Source organism: Camelus dromedarius, chromosome 5 (assembly GCF_036321535.1).
Source record: "Camelus dromedarius isolate mCamDro1 chromosome 5, mCamDro1.pat, whole genome shotgun sequence".
NCBI lineage: Eukaryota > Metazoa > Chordata > Mammalia > Artiodactyla > Camelidae > Camelus > Camelus dromedarius.
In genome coordinates, this window is record NC_087440.1 from 34643794 (window position 1) to 34669172 (window position 25379).

A 25379-nucleotide genomic window follows, 5' to 3' on the forward strand; every position below is an offset into this window, starting at 1 on the left:
GACTTACTGAACAGAAAAGGAATTTGAAAAACAAAACAGTTGAGTTTACAGAGGTATATTCTATTTCAAGGTTACTGTTAGTTGAAGAGTTGACACTAACACTACACCTTTCCCCACAAACAGCACAGGAGAGACATGAAATATCTGTTAGCTGTTTACTCTGCTAAAAGTTTAGCTAGTTGATTCCACAGAGATTCTGGTTTAAAAGGTTAGAAAAACCTTACTATTCTAATTCCTATTTCCCAGAGTGACCACTATAAGATTAAGGTGAAAAAGAGCAACAATGAAAAAGAGAGCACAGAAAATCTAAGCAATAATTCTGCTTTAATTAGACAAATTTACATTTGAAGTAGAAAAATCCAAAGGGAGAATGCAATTCACTCTACAACAGTTTATATTATTTTTAAGTTCATACATTTTAATTGTAACTCCTTTACAAAACATGCCAATAATGATTTAATTAATTTAATCCTAGATCTTTTGAAAGGAAGAATCCTAGATCAATATTTTGGATGGCTTGATTTAATATGCCAATATCCTGTCTTTATACTTCCCTTTGCAGTTTTCCAGCCCCTAAAACTGTGAAGAGGAACAGAATTTGCCATCCCAAAATATGTCTCTGTCATAAGGATATTTTGAGCTGGTTATTTTTTAAAAACAGCAGACAGGAGAGAAGCTCTGAAAGCCAAATAGAAGTTGCCCTTTTGTAAGAGACGTTTGCATTAATGAGGGAAACTTGCATTTGTCAGGGAGTCTTCCTCTCTGTAGAGGAAGAGAGTGGTCAAATCTCCAGAAACTCTTATCAGTGAAGAAGGCTTGGACTTAAATCTGCTTAACAACCGTCACCTGGTTTACCCGATAACCTCCAGTAATTGGCTCCTCCACTCCCAACATGTTTTCTCTTTAGCTGGAGATGATATTTAAGGTGGTTACTTGGGCTGTTTTGGAGAGTTACTCAGTTTTCCTGGGTCTCTCCCATGTATACAGGACGTATACATGTTATTAAACTTCTGTTAGTTTTCCTTCTGTTCATCTGTCTTTTAGCATAGGGTAGTCTCAGTAAGAACCCAGAAAGGTAGAAGGAAAATTATTTTTCCTCCCCTACAACTATCTTTAGTTTTTCTTGTTATTCCTCATTCACGAAAAGAATAGAGAACCTAAATGGAGCACATTTTTGAAATTTCTAACTGCCAGTGCCATTCAAAGGCATATATTACCCAAAAGAGCAGAATAACTTAACTTCCTTTTGTTCATTTCTTTGGAGATAAGAATAGCAAGTATTTGCCAAGTAATTTAATAAGCCTTTTAAGTTTGAAATTGAGGATTTGTAACTGTACTTAAGTTTGAGGCATAAATAATATTTATTGTGACAATCACAAACTTCACAAATGGTAAGAAAAAAGAAAAACTGTAAATAACTCAGCAGTAAGTTCATCAGCTTAGCTTCCCAATCTTTTCTTTCAAAGCTAAGCCAGTAGAACCAGTTGCCAAACTCAAGCAGAAGAGAATGAAGAAAGCTGGAGAAGCTGAAATAAATACACATATTCATATATGTATATATATTCATTTCTGTCTTCTGCAGCCAAATCAAGTTGTTGGTTTTTTTCCCCTCAATCATTGATATGCATAGGAATCACCTAGAGTTTCTGTTACAATGCAGATTCTGATTCAATAAATCTGGGCTAGGGGCCTGAGATTTTCATTTCTAATTAACTCCTAGGTTATGGTGACATTGCTGGGTCTAGATCACACTTTTAATAACAAGAGCCTTCAATCTTAATTTCTTTATTCTTCTCTTAATGTTGCCAGCATAAAGAAAAATGCACAGCTTAAGAGTTGTGGATTTAAGTTTTATTCAGGGACCTTACTGAGCACGATACCCTGAGACACAGCCTCTCGGCAGCTCTAAGGAAACTGCTCGGAAAGGGTAGAGGGAGAAGCCTGGTTTATATATGGCTTTTGGCCAGGGAATACGTGCACTCAAGCATTCATCTTGTTAAGAGATTACTGCTATTCACACAGAACAGATAACTCAAGTTAATGATTTCAGTGCTTTTTATGTATGAGAATATGTAAGAATCTGGGTTCATTAAAATTCTTCCTGTGGTACATATCTAAGGGGCCTGTTTTCCCAAAGCACAGAGTTTTTCATCCCCAGTTCCTCTCAGAGTACACTGCAGGTCGGCGGCTACAGTGGCTGACGACGACTTAGAGCTCAGTACTAAGCAATACTCTTTTGTTTTTTGTGTACAGTGTCTTCCTAACGTTATAGCTGGTGTTATTCTCATTTGAGTCTTAGAGTTGACTAATTTATCTTGGTGTTTCTACATTAGATGGATTTATATGTCATTTTGCATAAAATGTTCTACTCTTTAATATTTTTGAAGCCCTAATTGTGATATTAATGAGGAGTGTATGATGCAATATGATGGTTAATTATAGGGTTTCAGAACAGGTCTCCCCAAAATGTGCCATTTTGACATATAGATTATTTTGAGCTAAAGGCAGTAACGATCTTGTGGCTCAAGAGAAACTACTCCCCCTCCAAGAGTTTAAATTGGGGATTTTCCAAAAAAAAATGTTATTCCTAGAGATGAATTTATTCTAAGTGTCCCCATCTATATGTGAGAGGGCAAACATACAATTTCCAAACAACTGCTTTTCTTATTATCATCCTGTGAAGGATGCTCCTGTCCTTGGAAGCTGAGTCCCCTGTCCCATTCCTTAGCTCAGAGTGACATATAGACCTCATTTTGCTTTTCTGTCTCTGAACCTCTCATGTATGTGGGGCTCCTGTATGTATGAAATTAAATTTGATTTTCTCCTGTTAATCCATCTAATGTCAATTTAATTCTTAGACCAGCCAGAGGAACCTAGAGGGACAGAGGAAAGTTTTCGTTCTCCCAATATTATCGTGGGTAAAGCCTATAAGTGAATGTAGCATGCTGATTGGAGGAAGCTCCTAAGCAGGATATAGAAGGGAGGGACAGTGCTGAGTTCCAGCCTGCCCACTGTGTTTTAGGTACCAGATCAATAGAAATGGTTTCCAAGCATTGAGCATCTTCCCTATTCCAGATTCTAGTTTAACACTTCTAAGAATATGTGTTCTTAAATATTTTCATTAACTTAAAAGTTTATTTTCCTTGTTTTTCAGATAAGGAAAGATCTGTACAAAATTAAGTCTGTACAAAGTTAAATAAACATTTCTCAATTCAATTTTTGAGGCCAGCATTACCCTAATTCCAAAACCAAGTAAGAGAGTACAAAAAAAAGAAAAAAGAAATAAAATTACAGACAAAAATCTTTCATAAACCTACATGTAAAAATCACCAACAAAATATTAGCAAATTGAATCCAGCAATATAGAGAAAAAATTATATATAACAACCAATTGAAATTTATTCTAGGTATATAAGGCTGGTTCAACATATGAAACTCTGTCAGTGTAATCTACCATATCAGTGAGATAAGGAAGAAAATCATATGATCATATCAATTGATGCAGGAAAAGTATTTGACAAAATCAATACCATTAGTGATAAAAACGATCAGCAAACTAGAAAGAGGGAAACTTCCTCAACTTGATAAATGCATCTACAAATAAAATCTACAGCTGACATCATATGTAATGGTGAAAGACTGATTGCTTTCACTGTAAGATTGTGAAGATTGCAAGGATGTCCACTCTGAGTTCTCATATTCAACATAGGACTGAGAGTTCTAGCGTATGCAATAAGGTGAAAAGGCAGGGGGTGTGGAGAAAATAATGTCACACAAGTTTGGAAAGGAAGAAATACAACTATCCCTATTTGCAGATGACATGATTGTCTAGATAGACAATCTAAACAGTTTAAAAAAAAAAACTAGAGTAAGTGGGTTCAACAATATTGCTGAATACAAGATCAACACACACACAAAATGAATTGCATTTCTGTATACTAATAAGGAACATGTTAAACTGACATAAAAAATGTAGTACTATTTACAAATCTTCCAAAGACTAAGACATCCTTAGGTATAAATCTAACAAAATATATACAAGAGCTGTATGCTGCAACTTACAAAATGTTGATGAAAGAAATAGAAGAAAACCTGAGTAAATGGAAAGATATATTATGCTTATGGATTGGAGGATTCAACCTAGGAAATATAAATTTAATGTAATTCCTATCAAATTCCCAGCAAGGTTTCTGTACACATAGATAAACTTATTCTAAAATATGTATATAAAAGGAAAGGCCCTAGAGTACGCAGTTCTGGAAAAGAAAATTAGGAAAAATCACTCTTTCTAGTGTTAAGACTTGTTATATAGTTATAATAGTTATGGTATAGTAGAGTGAAACAGACGTTGTAATGTTACAGAGAAAGTTACATAGATCAATGGAAAGGAATAGAGTAACCAGAAATAGATTCACACAAATATACTCAATTGACTTTTGACAAAGTTACACAAGCAATTCAATTAAGGAAGAAACAGTTTTGGCACAATTTTATATACAAAGGCATTAAAAAAATGCCCTCTACCTAAGTCTCACACCTTAATAAACCATTAACAGGAAGTAGATAACAAATTTGAATATAAAAGTATAAGATTTTAGAAAAAAAAAGGAGAAAATCTTTATAACCTAGAAATAAGTGAAGAGTTGTCAAACTTGACACCAAAAAAAGTTAATAAAGACAAGTTAATAAATTGGGCTTCATCAAATATAGAAATATTTACTCTGCTAATGATCCTGTTAAGAGGATGAAAAGAAAAATTACAGACTAGGAGAAAATATTTGCAAATTACATATCCAGCAGAGGACTTTTATCTAGACTACATGAAGAACTCTCAAGTCAACATTTAAAAAAACAAATAATCCAGTTAGAAAATAGGCAAAAGAGATAAACATTTCACTGAATACAGACACCCAATAAACACAGACAGTGTGGTTCAACATCATTAGCCACTCTAATGCAGTTAAAACCACAGTGAGATAACACTGCATGCTTATCCAAAGACTAAAATTTTAAAAAGCATTACTAATAACATCAAATACAGGTGGGGATGTGGAGAAACTGGATCATTCATGCATTGCTGGTGGGAATGTAAAATTGCACAGCTATTCTGGAAAACAGTTGGGCAGTTTCTTTTAAAATTGAAAATGGACACTACATAGGACCAAGCAGTTGTACTCTTGGGCATTTATTCCAGAGAAATGAAATGTATAGGCGCACAGAAACTTGTACATAAATGTTCGCAGCAGCTTCATTTATAATAGACCCTAACTGGCAGTTATCTAAATGCCGTTCAGTGGGTTTAACAATCTGTGACATACCCATACCATGGAATACTACTCAGCAGTTAAACGGAACAAGCTATTGATACATGCAACAACTTGGATAAACCTCAAAGAAATTATCCTGAGTGAAAAAAATCCGACCTAATGTCCAACTTTTGTATATAGTGTATATATAAAATACATGTGTACATACTACATATAGGTTTATATGAAATCTAACCTGTATATGATTCCATTTATAAAGTATTCTTGAAATAATGAATGATAAAGAAAAGATTAGTTGTAGGGAGGGTTTATGGATGAAGTGAAAGAGGGTGGATGTGGCTGTAAAGATTGACACAAGAGAGCCCTCTGTGATTGTACAGTTCTGCATTTTGATTGTGGTGGTGGTTACATGAAAATATATGTCATAGAATTGCATAGCAATTCACGCACACATCCCCCCAAATGAGTGCATGTGTAGCTGGTGAAATATGAGTTAACTCTGAATTGTATCAGTGATAATTGCCTCCTTTTGACTTTGCATTGTTATTATACAAGACATCAACACTGGGGAAAGCTGGATACGTGGTAAACTGGACCTCCCTTTATATCCCTCTGCAATTTTCTTTGCACCTGTCATTTTTTTTCAAAATAAAGGTTTTAAAAATATGTCAGTAGTTCATTTAAGAGCCTACACAACTTGAAGAACATGCTGCTGGCTTTCTAGCCTCTCCAGAGCTGAAGCTCTTACCTGCTGCTCCATACTGCACTATCCTAACTTCTAGCATGAGGGCAATACCAGATTGTCAAAATTAATATAAGGGGTATAATCATTCTGTAACTAAAGATATATCCTGATCTACTGTTTGGGAAATGCTATCTTATGTGAAAAATTGGATTTATAACCTCAGTAAAACACCAGTTCCTCTTTTTTTTTTTTTCCTGACTCACATTTTCTGTGCTAAGTACAAATTGTGTTGAGATGGGATTCTAGGGGAAAAACCTCTAATGTCCCTGTTTGCATATTTTCCTAAGGGTTACACTTGTCGACTGAAATAAATGCGCAGCCTATAAGTTGAGAGTTATGTTTTATTTGGCAGGAGGACTCAGCCAGGATGACAGTCTCTCAGATCTCTCTGAGGGACTGCTCCGAAGAGGTGGAGGAGGAGCCAGGATACACAGGAGCTTTACAACAAAGACCAGGTAGTTGGAACAATACGAGATTACTTGTTGTGTAAAGAAGACCAGGCATCTCAAGTTAAAGAATTTAGTGCTTTTCTATGTATGGAAGGAAGCAAACATTAGGTCTCATTGAATTCATTCCTTTGACAAGCACCTAGCTATCTAGGGCCAGTATCCTGTCCTTTCTTATTCTGAGTCCCCTCAGGGTGCACCATTGTGAGTGGCTGCAGAGGCTGGGCTGCAGGCTGGACTGCAGGCTTGTTTTCACTGTGGGGAGGCAGCAGCCGCAGATGGCTTGATGGTTTCAGCATTCTTTGTTTACTGATATGGTTTGCAGTATTTTTCATTCACACACACTACTGTCCTGGAGGTTTTTAAAGGATAGAAATGTTTTCCTGATTTTAATTACAATCTTAAGCAATCACTATTGTAAAGACCTTTCTCTGGTTTAGTTTCAATTATTTTCCATTCTAAAATGTTTAAAGTTGGTTCTTCCTCCCTAAGGGAATTCTTTCCAAAATGCTAATTCTGTCCCTCTCTCTCTTTTTCCCCCTTCTCTCTGTTTTAAGCTTGTAGAATCACATCTGCTTAACTCAGGGATTGTTGAGATTTCATGGGGATTTAGGGAGTAGGAGGCATCTTGGCTTGGAGATCATTATTACTTTTTGATCCGCCTCCAGTAAGCATTCTAAAAATTCCTCCCACACCTTCCACTGAAAGTTTTCTCCTCAGGCTAATTGACTGTTAATGGAAGATAAGTAAGGCATTTAAACATCCGCATCTTCTCAGTATGCACGATTTATATCACCCTGTTGAAAAACAGGATTTAGGTAGCAGTCATCCTGGTTTTTTTCGCTGTCACATCAGAAATTGGGTTTGTGGGGTGGATTGGGAGACATTTTATTTTCCAGTTGAGTTCCTCCAGGGCCACTAGTGAACTGCTGAAACAGAAGTTGTAGGGGTATAAGGAGGACTAGTTTTGTACATAACTAATGTGTATTTTAATTTTATTTGAAAAAAATACTACATTTTCATTTGAAGATAGAGTGCTAGCAACATAAATATCATTTCTTTTCTGTAAAAATTTACTTGTGGATTAAGATTTTGGTAGATCATTCATCTCTGAGCATAGAATCTAATCTCTGAATCAGCTTTTGGCCTCTTTAACAACAGCTTTTAAATTACCTTTAGTTTTCCTGGCTAAATAAACAAATAAAGATAGGTCATTTAATTAGACTTTTTTCAGGCTTGCTGTGGAAATAGCTAGTCATTATTGAAAAATGAAGTAGATTCTCTGGAGTAGAATGCGCTCTGTCTGTGTATTGTCTTACACAGTTGATTCCCTGATGGTGGTTGTTACAAGACGGACCACGAAATGAATGAGTGGCTCCCCAAGAGAAATACATTCTATGCACATAGTTATCTGAGCCAGTTGTTTGAAAACAAACATTTTAGGAAATATAAATAATTCAGTGAATTCCAGGAAGCAATCCCTTATCCTGTAACTCTCTCGAAGCTGTTGCTTCTCTCAAGTCACACTTATTGTTCAAGTATCATCTGTCTCTTAACAATAACCTTCAACTTGCCCTTCCTAATTTCCCAAGTGCAGGTTATAGTCATCATTATTATCCACAGAGTTAACTTCCTCAAATACAGATCTTACTCTGATATCCTCTTTTAAAATATCTAATTATGTTTCAGCCTTGCTGTCTGTGCCATGGGCAGCATCTTTACTTGGCTTGCTCAAAGATTACCTTGTAACATGTGAACTCTATGTGAAACCAGATCATAAACAGTTGCATCTATTCCAAGAATGGAAGTTTTACTTAAAAGCTAGGTAAACTCTTTAAGTAAAAAAAAAAAAAAAAAAAAAAACTGATTTGTTACAGAATAGCATGAAATGCCATATGAATTTTATAATAAAATAAGAAACCTCAGATGTGATGCTTGTAAAATCCATCTTCTTTGGATTTTGTGTTCAAACTTCTTATCATAGTATATAATTCTTTTAACAACTGGACACCAGCTAACACTATATCCTGTGACTCCTTACTACTTACATTCTTATGAGACATCTCTGGTGGACTACTAGTTCCATTCCTCATACTTCCCAGTCTCTCCATGTATCTCTGAATTCTTGCCTCTCTACTCTCTGCCTAAAGTACCATTTCGCAGTTTCTCTGAATTGTGAATTTATTTTCATCGTTAAAGTTTACAACTCATCCAAACTACATAAACACTACAAACTACATAAATTCCTTCCTCTGTATCTAAAAAAAATTTCCTATAAATCTATTCAAGTGTATTGTATGCTGTATCATACTTGTTTTATGCATTTGTTACTTTTACTAGTTAAGAAAGCCCTGAAGTAAAAGGATATGTCTTACTCATTTTTTCTTCCTGCAGTGTTTTATAATATGGCCACAAATCAAATACTTTAACACTCCTTCCAAAGAATGCGTTTAGATCCCCTTTCCTCAAGTGTGGGCTGTACTTTATGACTCCCTTCTATGTAGCAGAAATCACGGAGTATAACTTCCAAGACTAGGTCATAATCAATGCAAAATTTAGTATTTGGAAGTGGTTCATCATGCTGCCATGACAGAGATATGAAATCTCTTTGGAACTGGACAGTGTAGAAAACTGGTAGGATTTTGAAAAGAAAAGTAGTAAAAGATTTAAAAGTCTTGAAAAACAACCTCTATGTAGAAGAATGATGACAACTTAGAATGTTACGCATAAAGGCTAAAAATAAAGTTATCAATATCTTACTGGAACCTGGAGGAAAGGGAGTCTGTAATGTAGTGATAAAAAGTTAAATCAACAATGATTCTGGCAAAAACAAAGAAAGTAGAAAGTGTACCTAATGAACTGGGAAGTCTAGCTGTGGGACTTTCCAGACCAGGTGTTGAAGATACCATCTGATTTCTTGTTGATACTTACGGTAAAATGTGAGGAGAGAGATGAACTGAAGTAAATATTGTTAAACACAAAGAGGCAAGATTTGATTGCTTTGAAAATTCTCAACCACTCCAGATAGCAAACCACTGTCAGGAAAACATGCTGTACAGATAAAATTGAGGTTGGGGTTGTAAAATCTTTGTTAAGATCTCATAAAACTCTAAGGTGAAACCCCAGAATACCATTCAATCAGAAAAAAAAAAGAAGAAAAAAGGTCCTCTAAAGATTTTAAGGGTATGCCTCACAGATCGTATAAATCAAATAGTAAAGGCATTAAGAAGCTTAAGGAAAGTGCCCATCAGCAAAAGTCTAAAGTAAAAAAGGGGCATATATCAAAGAGATTTGTCAGTGTGACTTTTGGCACATTAAGATTAACAGGAGATCCAAACAGTTGGTTTTGGGGGGTTTTTAAAAATACATTATTTATTTCTTTATGGCTTTTGTTTTTGCTTTGGAGGGAGGTAATTAAATTTATTCACTTATTTATTTTAATGAAGGTACTGGGGATGGAACCCAGGACCTTGTGCATGCTAGGCATGCACTATACCACTGAGCTATATCCTCTCACTCCAAACAGTTTTAAAAGAATTATTTTAGTGGAAACAATGTCACTTGGACTAAAAGGGACAGCCTTATATAGACAGTAATTTTGCCAATATAATTTTGATCCTCAGAGTTCTTGCATGCATTGAATAAACTACCTAGCATGTTGTAAAGACATTCCAGCAACTGTATAAAGTCCACATTTTGAGGAACTGAGTTCTTCTACCAGTAATCAGTGAGAAACTGAAGTCTTTAATCAAGGGCTATGTAACTGACTGACTTGATTGTGTATCACCTCTTCTGGGTAAATCTTAAAGTGATTGAAGCTTTTGCTAATATCTTAACTCTAAAATCATGAGAGATCCCAAAGCAGAACCACTCAGTAAGTTGCTCTTATATTTCTGATGCTCAGAAACACTGCTGTAATGTTTGTTGTTATATGCCGTTAAGTTTGGGTTAATTTTTTACACAGCAAAATATAACTAAAACAATTCCTTTCATCATCTGCTATGTTGTTTGGCATGTAGCTGTCAGTTATCAAATATTTGCTGGAAAAGGAGAGAAAAGATGTAGACAGAGTAGGTGGAATATAGGATAGAAAAAATACGGAAAATCATTGTGATATTTAAACTAATTAAAAAGTTTCTCAATGAAAATTTTGATCATAATATATGTTAAAAGTTATTTGGCTTTAAAAATAAAAATGTCTGAATTTACATCAACAAACTAAGACAAAGGTGGCGGGCACTGATATTTATTGATCTTTTCTGCACATCAGATAGATATTCTTTTGATCTTTGTTAAAATTTGTCGTTTAATCTTAGCAAAAATTCTGAGAGTTAGATACAATTTCTAATTTATATATGATAAAGCAGCCTTAAAAATATGCAATAAATCTAGTAAGTAGAAGAGCAGAATCTGATCTTACATCCTTCTGATTCCAAATTTCCTAATGTTTTTGATATACTAGGAAACATGTATTATTAAAGATACCTAGTGGATCTAGCATAGCAAGGAACTTTTTTTAATGTATGTATTATTAATTCAGGTTATTTACAAAGAGGTTAAAATTATTTATTAGCAAAATATTTGGGGATATTATGAAATAAACTGTATTTGTATATCAGCTTTGCCTGAGGATACTGTTTTAAAAATATAAATGTTGGGGTGCAACGTAAACTCAGAAATCTGTCTTTTTATAATCTTCATAGAAAACAGAGTAGGGAAAAATTGTCTTAGACATTAAACCTAGACAATTCTAACTTACCTTCTCTTCCAACTAGTGTTAGTGTTTCAACTTTGCCCTCTCCTTCCTTCTTTCTTTCTTACACAAACATTTATGGACTGTCTCTTGGATGTTTAACTTTAAGTTCTGCATATAAATAAGAAGTAGAAGAATTAGATCATATATTGAGTAGAATTTTGGGATCCTTTATTGCAAGTAATACTGATGGTCCTTTATGATGATGATACTGAAAGGGAGCAGGACCCCTTGGGCCCCCCAGCCCCCACCCCTGACTCTTGTTTATAGAAAAGCTGAAGTCTCTCAAGCCTCTGTGAGTCATAGAATCTCTAAACAAATAACTGAATTTATCTGTAACATTTAGAACTTTATGATTTAAGTGTCAGCCATAGAAATATTGTACACATTTGTTCATTCACGTAAAAACAGTCATTTTATTTTCTAGACCTTTATCAGGTCTGGGTTTTTGTTTTTGTGTATGCCTGTGAACTTTACAAATTTATTTCATAAGTTCAAAAAGTTCTTTTAGGTCACCCAAGTAATTACTGATTATGTGATTCTGGCCAGTGGGATTGTGAAAGCATATCGATGATACTAAAACAAGAAAATAATCACTTCTGTTCGTGGAGCCCCGAAAATGTTCCTTTGTCCTTCTCCTGACATTCTCCACGACTGTTCTGACTCCGAGGTTTGCACTTGAGCTGTTCTTACTGTGGAGAGAGCCCTGGATTCCCTTAAATCTAATAAAGTCCAATTAAGGACTGCTAGTCCCTGAGCTGCATCCCCTAAGGACACATGTTAATGATGAGTTTAAAATGGTGTCCTATTACAGGCTTATAGCGTGCCAGCCACCTTAGCACTTCATTTTTAAAATGAGTGATAATTGGTAAGACTTTAGCATTCCTATTTAAGAGATAAGGAGGTACAGATTCAGAGAACTTCAGAACTTCATCAAGGTTACCCAGATGAGCCGTACTTAGAACTGCTTAGATTATGAATAGTTTAAATAATTGAATAACAGAGCTAAGATCCATTTCAGCATGACCTGCAGTTTTAGTATTTTGATATACATATTTATATTTTGGAAAGAGGATGTTTCCACTTTTGCCTTCATTTTAAAAAATCTGTTCAGATTTTTATCAAATGGAATTCACTGAAATACTGACAGAAATTCTGTTTTGTGCTGTGGAAGAGTGCAGCACAACTTGGGGCCTAATACTGTGATTTGAAGCTATGAGAAGATTATTGTTCATGAATCTTTTGCATTGTAAATTATACAGGAGAAAGTGAAACTGTGTGGTCACCATCACCACACTCCTGGCAATGAAATTTGCAGCTTATGCATTTGACACCTCACGCCCTTCTTCCACACCCTGCCTCTGTGGGGCCTTTTCCATGTGTGTAATAATACATGAGTAGGCCCCAAATTAGAACAGTTAATCTCTTCTATGTCCCAGGTTACTAAATCCTCTGTTAGCACAATTCTTGTTTAAGCATAGAATAAAAATACCCTTGAAAATGTCCTGGTGATTATATTTTTCCTTATTCAATCTGAACCTAGTTACCATTTATATAGGCACCATAAGCTCATGTACAAAAACACTTAAATACCATAGGCAGAATTTCATAGATTCAAAGCATTAAGGGGTAGAAGGGGATCTTAAAATGTATCTAACAAAGTCAATTTTATGTGTATAGTTTTTATTTAACATGTGGAAAGTCAGCTAGACTCCTATTTTTTGAACAAGAGAACAACCTAAATAACATAATATAATTAAATGAAAATATCATAAATAATATTAATTTTGTCTGAATAAATTTAGGAGTATGTCTAATGATAATACAGTAATTGGAAGGGGAACTCTTCAAAGAAATGAACTATGGGATAGAGCAAAAACATTATCATAATGAGAAATGAAACAGCACACCAGAGATTAGAAGCAGACATTAACTTTTACACACACACACACACACACACACACACACACACACACACACACACACACACAAATAACAACTTCAAAATAAAATCGTATAACAGCATATGTGCTTAAGTGTATAAAAAGTTCTCTAACTCATATCTATGGTCAGATTAGTCTTGATGGTGGAGAAGGGTCAGATGAGGATAGTTCTACTGGCATTAGCTCCCAAGAATATGTGAGGATTTTCACTTTGGGGCCATGGTAGTAGGTCACATGCTTCCCAGAAATACATCTTAGCAATTTGTCTGAAGAAGAGATAGGTTGGCAGGTTTCCACTTTGGGGCATAAAATATTTAGAACATTTCTAGGATTTCTGTAAATTTTTGAATTTCCTTCCATTTTCATATATATTTATGACCATTGTGTTCTTGATCACAAAAGTACCCCAAAGATGGAACCAGAAGGAAATTACATTGCAATTCAAGTCATATGGTAAGTAGTAGAGTTTAGTCAAGAAGCATCAACACAAAGGTACTCACTGGTAGTCTCTTAAGTATATTATTCTTTCATGGAATTTTCACTTTTTCCCCAAGAGTAGTGATCATCTATTATCTGCATCTTGTAAACCCCACAGCGCCAAATCCCAAACTGTCAGTTGCTTGTTCAATAAGTAGCACCCATGGTGAGGTTTATCACAGGAGTAGTACCCTGGTATATGAAACTTCACCATCTGTTTTGAAGTTTCAGAGCATAATGGTAGAATCTCAGAATCATACCTCTGCCTGACTTTCACACAGGGATGAACAATAGATGATGCAAATATTTAAAAATTTTAATAAGTTAGTTCTACTGTATAATTGTTTGGACACCTGAATGTGATCTGAAACTTAATGTCTGTGATAATAACTTAACTCTTCCATTTTGTAGTTTCTAGGTACAAGTGGAGTACACTTATAAAAGAAAGTTAGAAATGTAAAAAATTTAAGAAAAAATATGTGCGATATTTTTATCCACATCAAATTTCAGTTATTCTTGGAATAAATACACAATTTGTTCAGGTTTTTCCTTATTACTTAGCTCTTTTTAGGGAATATTTCCTAAAGCTGTGGTATTTTTAGAGATATTTCTGTTACTATCTGTATGTTACTTTATAAGGAGTAGATATTTGATGAAAATGGGAAATCTGAACTCATCATTGTAGAGTTTCATTTTGGAAAGTATTTTGTGTGATAATAATACTGTAAATTATGTTGTTCTATTTTTATATCAGTTAGTATTCTCACATATTTATGGTTTATCTATCTGATACTAAAGGGAAAATATCCTCTGTTCAACAAATTATATATGACTATTCCACTTTAGAAGTTTTAGGAGCTTCCACAATTTATTGAATAAGATGTTTTCATAATGGATCAGTTTCCAGAAGACATCAACTACAGTCCAGCTCCTCACATGAAAATTTAGAAAAAAAAATTACATTTAGAAAGATGGCACTTTAAACCTGTGACTAATACAGCAGCAGTGCTGCCTGATCTTTGAAAAGCAAGCAATACTGAGAAAGTGGACATGGTTGAGAGGTTAAATGAAATATTTAAAAATAAGGATAAAGTGGGGAGGGTCTTCTCTTGACTCTTGCTTCTTGGACTTTGGTTTCTGTTTTATGCCATGCACTGTTTACCACCACAGTCAGTGAACAGGACTCATGTATTTAATTGTTTCTACTGTTATCCAACAAAACTGAAGTGCTTTCAGGAGGTAGATGAGTATGATTTTATCTTGGTAAGTACAGTTGCACTAATAAGAAGTCCAGTTAGGGCAAAGGATGTTTATCAAGACCTACCGCAAGTCAGTGATTAAATTCATGCCACTGGGAATCAGATGTGTTTATTCTAAAATTTATTTGCTCATGAGAAATCGCTCTACATCTTTTCCAGTTTGGTTCTAGATGGCTACTTTAGTCTTTTTTTTTTTTTTTTTCTGTTACAATGAGGTCAGTTTCAATAGTTGCCATGAGATAGAGGAGTATGAAGATTTAGTAATTATGAGAACTCCCACAAGATCGTTCACCACTTGCTCCACCTCTTTGTCTTGGGTTTTGTTTGCTACTCTGTGCATGGTGTCTTTTCCAACAGGCAATGTCAGAACAGGATTATTCCTCACTCTCTCTTATCCTCTTGAGTGTGAGTCACAGTATAACAGAACTCGTAATCCATTACCTTCTTCGAACAATTAGAAACATAACTCTGGTAAGCCTCTGTCTGTCTGTGTTCCCTCTACCTCCTTCCTCACCAAAAATATATTACTGCAATTGGAAAGAACAGTTTGTCTCTTTGAAAGCAGAGGACAAACAAGGATACCAGCTCCTATATTCCTATCTTTTAGCTTGCCACAGGAGAGGTATGAAGAAATAAAGATGATAAAAAGTAGTAAATGTGTATGTACAGCCTAATATGAAATAATATTTTACCAAATGATAAAGTGGCTTTTTCTTTAAAAGGTCAGTTTGTTTCCATACCTGTTATTTATTGTTGCAGCATCCTTTAGAGAAAGCAAAAGACATGATACTGTTTGCACCCCACTGCCCATATGAGGAAACAGAGTCACAGACTGATAAGGAAGTCGCTTGAGAGGATGCATCTGACAGTGACAAAAGAGGGATTCAGACCTTTGGAATCTCAGCTTGCTTGTCTTGACACTACACCATTTTTCTCCCAATATATATTTTTTTTTCACAACCCAGGAAAACAAGCAGTGTCTTCAGTGAGCTAGTAACAGAAAAAGTTAATAAAGGTCTGAAGAAGCTAAACTGCAGTAGTGGCACAGAATAGAATATCTGACTTAACCTTTTCTCGGCATATTTCCAAAGGCAGAGACACACTTTATAAACTAGAGCAACTGCGCATACAAAGGAATGACTTTAATTCATTTCACTGCAGATGAAAATATAATCTGCTAGTATTTCCATCTTTGTATTTTCTCTCTACTTATAAACTCAGCTTTAGAATCTTATTATAGTGAAATATTAAATATACTGAGAATACATGAGATGTATATATTTGACTGTCAAATCTATGCACATATAAATGACCATAATCTGAGTGATGAAATTAGTGTAAATGATTTCTTCTGAGTAAAACATGAGGATATATTTAGAACCATTTAAGTTTAAATTTTATGTATGAAAGCAAACTTAGAGATCTAGTATAAACATTTCATTTTACAGAAGAGAAAAATAAGGTCTAGAAAAGTGAACTGAGTTACCAAAGATTATGTTGCATCTATATACCTACCATAGATGGAAGTTGTAATAGAAATTAGTTAACTATTGCTTTGTATTTTAAATGTGAGAAGTCATGAGCTTCTGAGAAGACCTGATAAACAGTGGTATGGAAATCTCCCATTCAGTACTATTTTTGATGGGTATTTCTTCCAGGAAATATTTTTCTTTGTAAGTAGCAGTAAAAAGGCTTTAATCTCTCCCTTTAAGCAAGAATAAGCAGGAGTGCATATATGTGCTTGTATGGACTGATAGATGAATAGATGGATGGATAAATAGATAGAGTACATTAAAGTTTTAGAGGTCATAGACACATAGTTTTGGAGGAAAAAACATTTTAATTAAGTATTGAGGACTAAATAGATGATTCCAGGTGGAATAATAAGGAGAAGAAATGTGAACATGAGGCAGTAATATGTGCAAAGACACAACATATAAAAACACTAATTTATTCAAAATATTCAAAACAAAAGGTTATTGTTTGAAATGTCAGGTATACGTAAGAGACAATGAGATTGAAAAAGTAGTTGAAAGGCAGCTAATGAAGGGTCTTTGATAAGAAGTAATGGATATGCAGTTTATAGGTCGCAATGTAGTAGAGTTAGGTTAGGTTTTTAAGAAAGATTGTTCTAGCAGCAGGTAGCGGAAAGACTGGAAAGGGGAAATAGTGACAACAGGAAGTTCAAAAAGAAATTTGCTCTAATGATTCAGACAAGAAATGATAAGAATCTGAACAAAGGCAGTAACAGCAGTGGGGCCAGAGGGAAGTAAACAGAAAAAAAGATGTTTTAATGGTCGAATGTGTAACATTTATTTGCTGATGTTATATCATCTGTGAAGTGCCTAGAGCCATCAAAGATGACACCATCATGTCTAGTTGGACATCTGAACACCAGTAACTGAGATAACAAATACAGGAGAAACAGATTGGAGTGAGAATGAAGATACTGAGTACTATATTTGATATCTTAAGTTTTAGTTGCCAGTGGTTTATTAAATTGGAGATGCCCCAATCCAATGAGTGGATTGGGAACTCAAGAGAGAACAAAAGCTCTGAGCGTCCTTAGTTGTACAGATTTTGGTAGAAACGATCTTATGAAATTATTACAGGGAATGTATATAGAGAAATATAGAAAGGCCAAGGACAAAAATCTCAGAGAATGCTAAGATGTAGTAATGCTGAAAGTGGAACCAATAAATTAAAAAGAAATAGTATTTTCATATAGATAGCAAGTAAGCTAGGCAAACATGATGTCCAAGATTCATAGGAGGAGAGAATTTCAAAAGTTGGAATGGTGAACAAGGACAGTTGTATTGATAAGAATCAAATAGATTAATGATTGAATATAGAGTATTAGATTTGACAGTTGGGGGGTCATCATAAATTTAGTAAAAGCATTCCCAGATTGGAGGGAAGGAAAAAAATTGTAATAGATTAAAAGATAGTAACATGTAAAGTATATAAACTAAAGATAGACTTTCAGTAATTTTAGTCGAAATATAAAAATGAGTATTAATTAAATTTTCTTTTTATTTACCATAGAGATCATTGTATGAATGAGGCAACAAATCAAGAAAAAAATTAGTGATTAATAGAGATAATCTTACAAGTTATATTTATATGCAAAGCTGTATGTTATAAACTAGAAAGAATTAACTGGCAACATTGTTGGTGAGTTGAAAAGCTGAATACTATATCAAAAATAGATGATAACATGACAGGTATGTGAAAAAAGCAAAAAGTTCTCCTTGGGGGGAAGGTGATAATTGTTTCTAATGGTTTGTAAATGAAGTGACACCTCTAGAGAAAGTGCCTAAAAGCAGTCTTCTCAATGCACTCGGTTATTTTTGCCTTATTGCTGTATCTTTGAGGTCTTCATGTTTCTTGTGCATAGTAAGAAAAGTAAGAATCTGGGTTTATGAGAATGAGACAGACTGACTTGAATGCCGTCTTTCTGGACCAGCTTTGTTACAGGAGGGTAGGTTAGAGAATGGGCCACATCAGGAGCTAATGGTGCACACTGCAGGTGGAGTTCATCTTCTTTGCCAATTTAGGAACCTACTTAGCTTTCACAAAATTGAAACTTTCTAAAAATAAGATTAAAAAATATATAGCTTATGCTTTCTTAAACTAAGGAGATAGACTAAACCACACTGAGCCGTCTCCTTTTTAGTGCATTAATACTTGTCATAGTAAAACATTGATAATAAAGCATTCCATATCCATAACAGTGCCAATTTGCTGGAGGTCCGCATTGTGTCATTGAGATGACACTAGACAATGATTAAGGAATCTGGACTTTCAGCCCCAACTCTGATAAATTCTGAAGAAAGAGGAGATTTTAATATTTTAAGGATTAGTTATCCTTCTTTGTATATCAAAAACTTAGAATGCAATCATATGCAAGAATCCCTCTAACTTTGATTTTTTGCAAGTTACAAAAGCTAGGCCAGACATCTTTTTTTTTTTTCTAGAGGCAGTAGTTTTAGACTAGGTGTTGTTTTTTTTTTTTATTTTACCTGAATATAACATACATAAAATGCACAAATTACAAATACACAGTTTGATAAATTTTGGCAAATGTATACACTCATGTAGTCAGCACCCAATCAAGACATGAAGCATCTCCATCACTTCAGAAGCTTCGTCTTTACGGTTAATGTTCTATCTCTCATCCTACCTCAGGCAGTCACTTGTCTGCTGTATCACTATTGACTAATTTTAGCTATTCCAGAACTTCATATAAACAGAAAGATATCATTTATACTCCTCTTTCTCTGGATTCTTTCACCGAGTATACTATTTTTGAGTCATTCATCTTTGCTACTGTATTTATTTGTAGTTCATCCCTTATTGCTAAACAACACACCATTGTAAGAATATACTACTATTTGTTTTTCATTCTGATATTTTCATCCTCCTGTTGAAGGAAATCAGGATTGTTTCTAGTTTAAGGTTTTCCTTTTTTGAACTTATATTTCATTACTCTTATCTAAAATACCTAGGATTAAAACTACTAAAATACTTTCTGGCACTGATGGACTTTCCAGTTGCACCACATGCTTGCCAGTATTTAATTTTAAATTCCCATTAAATTTTCAAATAGTTGCCATTATTTTATAATTTGACCATTTTAGTGAGTGAGAAAATATATTCCCAGTATGAATTTAATTTACGTTTCTCTGATGACTGAGGGTAAGCATATTTGCATGTGCTTAATGCTGTTGATGAAGTGTGTGTTAAAACATTTTGCCCATTGTTTTCATTTGGTTATTTGTCTTCATATTATTGAGTTTTTGAATGTTCCTTGTGAATTCTGGGCGCAGTCCTGTGTGTGTGTGTGTGTGTGTGCCCGTGTGTGCCTCTATACATATATTACATATACATGTTTATTTTTTCTTCCAATCTTTGGTTTGCATTTATAATTTCATAATTTTATCTTTGAAAGAGCAATAGATTTTAGTTTGAATAAAATACACTTAACTGTCTAATGTTGATTACTGTTGGTGATATTTGTCTCCTGCCTGTGTTATGCAAAGCTTGCCTGCTTCAAATTTATGAAGATTTTCTCATTTCTTATTAATCCATTTCAAATTAATTTTGACAATGGTCAAGTTAGAAATTTAGGTTCTTTTTTTTTCAGTGTAGATGTTCAGATGCTCTAGAGCCACTTTCTGAAAAGACTGTTCTCCCCCACTTAAATTACCTATTCTGTAAATGTGATTACACATTCTCAAAACTCTTGTGGCCTTATATCATTAATTGATAATATTTCCATACTGTTTAATTGACCTATACTTCTGATGGAACACAAAATCTAGACTCTTATTTTTTGTAATTTTAAAATAAGTGAAAATCAGGTCGTATAAGTTCTTTAATTTTGTCCTTTTTCAAAATGCTTGCTAATCTATGTCTTTTTCATTTTCATATGTTTTAGAATCAGTTTGTCAATTTCTATGTCTGCTGATATTTTCATTGCTATTTTGTTGAATCCATAGAAAAATTGGGGCATATTAAATATCATAAAAATAATACAGCTTCAATAGATGAATATGGTATATAATTCCATTTATTTAGATCTTTTAAAATTTTCCTCAGCATACTTATTTTTAGTATAAAGGTCTTCTATATATTTAGTTAAATTTTCCTGTAACAGTTTATATATTTCATGCTATTGACTTAAATTTTTTATTTTCCAATTTCTTTTTGCTAGTATTTTGAAATTGATTATTGTATTTGATCTTGAATCATGTGCTCTTGCTAAATTCAAGCAGTATTAAGATATCCTAGTTAGACAAATAGGCTATCTACATAAATAGAGACAATTTTCATTCTTTCTACTTTTTAAAAATGTCAGCTTTTCTTGCATCTATCACTAGCTAATACTCCAGTTAAATATGGAGAAGTGATGAGAATTAACATTCTTGTACGATCACAAGATTTTTCTCTTTTATTCTGTTAATATGGTTAATCTCAATGATTGACTTTCATATATTAAATTCATTTTATAATCCAGGGAACATGATTACTTGTTCATGGTAGATTATCTTTTTTATCTATTTCGATATTTGATTTGTTACTATTTTGTTGAATATTTGTGTATCTATTCTAAAGAGAGTTATTGATCAATCATTGTTTCCTTTTAACCTCTTTGTCCGGTGTTGGTACAGGATTATGTTGGTCTCATAAAATAGAATCAGTTTTCTTGTGTTTTCTGATAAAGTTTGTGAAAGCCTGGAATTTAATCATTTAAGAATTCAACAGTAAAATTATCTGACCTCAGAGTTTTATTTATAGGATGAGTTTTGTTATGAATTCAATTTATATAATAGTTCTTTAAAGTTGATTTTCAAAAGTCGTGTTTTTTCTATCCTATTTATTGGCATAAAATTATCATTAATATTCTCATTCTATTCTTTTAACATACATGGGCTCTTTTGTGATATCTCCTCTTGCATTCCTAATATAGATAATTATGTTTACTCTTTTTCTCTTGATTATCATTCCTAGATGCTTATAAACTTTATTAATATTATCAGTGATTGGCTTTTTTATATGATGATTTTTCTCCTTTTCTCTTGTCTGATTTCTATTTTGTTGGTTTTTATTTATAGAAACATCATCTATCTTAGCTAATATAGGCATTAAAAGCTCTAAATTTCCCTCCACATACCACTAAAGCTGCATTCCAAATACTTCGATCTATTTTGTTTACATTGTCATTCATTTCTAAATATTTTCTAATTTACCTTAGAATTTCTTCTTTGATTTGTAGGTTATTTGGAAGTGTTTAATTTCCAAACATCTTTCTTATTCTTTGCTAATATAATTTACTGTAGTGAGAAAGAATACTTTAAAGGATTTAACCTTTGAAATATATTTAGACTAGTTTATTGGCCTAGCATATGTCAGTGACTGTTCCAAGTGTACTTGAGATTATGTGTGTGTGTGTTCTCTCAAAGTGTACTGTTCTGTAAAAGTCAATTAATTCTAGTTGTTAATATTGTTCAGACTTTCTATACACACACTGAAATTTGGCTAGAGTAGGGTGGGTATTGCCAAAAAGATTTTTGTTGTTAGACTACCCTTTTCCCTGTCCTTTGGCTAGAGGGAAGCAGCTTTCCTTGGAGTGTTTTGTTTGCCCCTATCAGTAGGTCCAGGTTAGAGGCTTCTCCTTTCTCCTGGCCAGGATGTATGGGAGGAAACCCAAAGAAAGCTTCACCATGTTGTTCCTAAAATCCCAAGGCTCTGGGAAGCCTATCTTCTTCAAAGTTTTCCTATGCTTATTTGCTGTATGCTAGGGATTTTTAGTTACCAGAAGGAGACCTTGGGAAAAATGGGATCTAACTTGGTCAATCAGAAGTCAAATAATTCTTTCTAATTCTAATCCTCCAGATGCAATACCTAAAAAGCCAGAACTTCCCCTCCACACCCCACCCAGTTTTGGTGGACAAGCAGAGAGCTTATTTTCCCTCTCCTGCCCAAAACAGGCAGTGCCCCTATTTCTCTTTCAGTGTAGTGTTTGCAGGGCTGAGCAGGGAGGTAATCTTCCATACTCCACTTGGAGTAAACAGATTGTGTCCCAGTTAACCCAATCTACTGTCAGTGGAGTCCAACAGTGTTCTGAACTCCCACCCTCATCTGGTGGCAATATGACTGAGCAGGGCTGGTTGGCACCTCTACCCCTGGTGTCTGCATGCCCAGTAGGAGCTGATCGTTGTCAGTAGGTGAATGGGTTAAGCTAATTGGCACATGTTAAAAAATTGCATAGAATTAAAACACACGCACAAATACCCACACACAAATGCATGCAAACTAGTGAAATTTGAGTAAGTTATGTGGACTTTATCCACATCAGTCACTTAGTTGAAATATTGTACAATAGTTATAACCAATAAGGAAACTAGTAGAGTTTCTAGAATCTCTTTGTATTATCTTTTTATAACTGCAAATGAATATATAATTATGTAAAATGAAAAGTTAAAAAATAAATAAGTCTATGGACATGTCCAACAACAACAACAACAGTATCACTAAAATCTCTATTCTGTCTGGGTCAGAATTCCAGCATCTACCTGCAATGCTTGATCTCTAATATTGCTGTTCTGTTCTCAACTCTGTAGTACCTGCTTTCTGGTAAATTTCTTATAGTCTCACTCTGTGTGTTCATAGCCCAGCCCACAACCCAGGATTCTCAGGAGACCTCCTCACATGGATTTCTGTGGCTCCAATGCTGTACCTCCCTCCTCTTCCAAAGACAAAGCCTGTGCCTTTGCGGAGTTCACATCTGAGCGCTGTTCTCTTAGGGACCACAGTGTTCTACTACCTGCAGTCCAATGCCTAAAAACAACTGGCTCATATTTTCTTTCCACTTTTATAATTTTTTTAAGAAGGCTAATTCAGTAGTAGTTAGCAATTCTAGATGGCAGCAGAAAATTTCAGGTTAGTTCTTAAACACTTTTCTAGCACCAGTCAATGTTATTAATTTGGGCACATCACCCAAGTCTCAGTTTACTCATAGATAAAATAATCCAAAAATCCCTTTAAAATCAATTTCTACTATCGTCTAAGTGAATTACCATTCCTACTAAATACTACCCTTATAGTTGTGATAATAGCATTTTATAGAAGATGAATAAACTGTTTTTGGAATTTAATTGTGCCACTCTAAACTGGAGGTTAAGCTAGAGTACACATGAATCATAGCATCTATATTTTCAAAATGTGTCATGAACTTCCATAATGCATGGATTTATTCTCTTAATAGCAATGATATTTCACAAAGTTATACTGTCATTAAGAAAACTTAAAATATTGCCACAGATTATAATGTTGTAATTTAACAAAAAGGACTATGAAGTCCTCCATTATAATGACACATTTGAAAGAAACTGCATTTTGATGTGAATCACCCCACCAACACAAAAGAAGTTCTGTAAACAAAGATTACTTCTCTTGTTCTTCTGTGAGAAATTAATACAAATTCAAAGGAAAATTATTAGTTTGCTCTGACAGTCTAAATACATATTTCTCCAGGAAAAAAAATAAGGCTTAACCAATGCTTTTCTCAAATCAAATTTATTTCATATACAGTTATTCAGCTAGAGTTATTTGGGATCATTAAATTCCTGCTTCAGAGTTACAAGATCAAAAGGGAAAAAAAATCTCAGATACAAACAAATCCTAAATTATAGATTATCAGATTGAGAAACTGAATATATATTGAATCTCACTGGTCTGAAAATGCTTCCTTCTTTAGTTGACTGATGTATAGTTCACCTTTATTTTCCCAGGATCCAGTGGGTATACCATAGAGGTTTAGAAATTAATACCAATCCTTAGGTAGTTATAGTTTCATTAATGACAACAACAAAAAAAGATGTGCTTACGTTTAAAAATTACGTATTAGACAGCAGATGCCTTAGGGGAATAGCATGGTTAATGTCAAGTATGTTGAACAGGCAACAAGTGCTATGTCTTCAACATTTATATCAACAGCTATTACCTTGACCTTAACTTTTCTCAAACTATTTAACCCTATGACCTTCATTCCTCTTCAATTTAGTCACTTAGCAGCAGATTCAAACTGGCAGCATATCAACATGTGGAACTGTTCAACCCCCAGGACTCGAATTTGCAAGGTCTTTATTCTGGTTTTGTTCTGATCATAACTTCACTCTTCCCTGGCTGCATGCATTTCTTTATTGTACCTGGATCTTACGGTCAGTAAGAAAGACTACTCAAAAGCAAGTTTTCTAGTTACTGCTGGGGTGGCAGGAAACAGTTTATTTTAAACTCTATATTACTTGGCTATTACACCAAAAAAAAAAAAAGGATTCACAAACTATGGCTAAGCTACTAGGCCCTCAGAGGCTGGGCTGACCAGAGAGGAGTCACTCAACACATTAAGCATCACGTTTAAAGCACTGAGGCCTAAATACAAATGGCTTTATCATAATTGTGTAATAGCATGTTTAATGTCTAAGACCTAGGCTTCAACTACTTTAGAGGACAGCCTTCATACAGAGGGAAAAAATCCCACTTTCAAGTGGCATTCGCTGGGGAGTCTTAGACTACAAAAAGGATATTGATTGTTTGCATGATCTCCTTACCCTTTCAAGCAGCTGTGTCATTCATTCAGTTATTCAGCAAAACTCCTTTACCCTCTTTTGGGCATCAGTCACTAGATGAATCACACCAATTACAAAAAACTACAAAACTATTGTGAAGCCTTAAAATAAATTGATACTGTTTGTTGAATTGTTGAACAATGACATACAGATTTGAAAGAGACTATATGCTCAGAATAGCTGCATTCAACCCCCAACCCTACCTTGGTCAAATTAATATATCTGTCTCTATCTCTACTTCTTCAACTCAACATACTGATAATAATCTTATCTACCTCTCAGCATTTCACAGATAAAATGTTAACATGTATGTTGAGTTATTAGAATAGTTCCTGTTCTAAACAAAGCACTGAATG

At 34.2% G+C, this 25379-nt stretch overlaps 1 long non-coding RNA gene across 1 annotated transcript in view; it reads left to right on the forward strand.

The window, feature by feature from the left end:
* LOC105094197 (uncharacterized) overlaps nucleotides 1–25379 on the forward strand; it is a 1056246-nt gene that overhangs the window by 398407 nt on the left and 632460 nt on the right. The window contains exon 16 of the long non-coding RNA XR_004137286.2: nucleotides 6365–6467. This is a non-coding gene — a long non-coding RNA (uncharacterized LOC105094197). The remainder of the gene's footprint in view (nucleotides 1–6364; nucleotides 6468–25379) is intronic.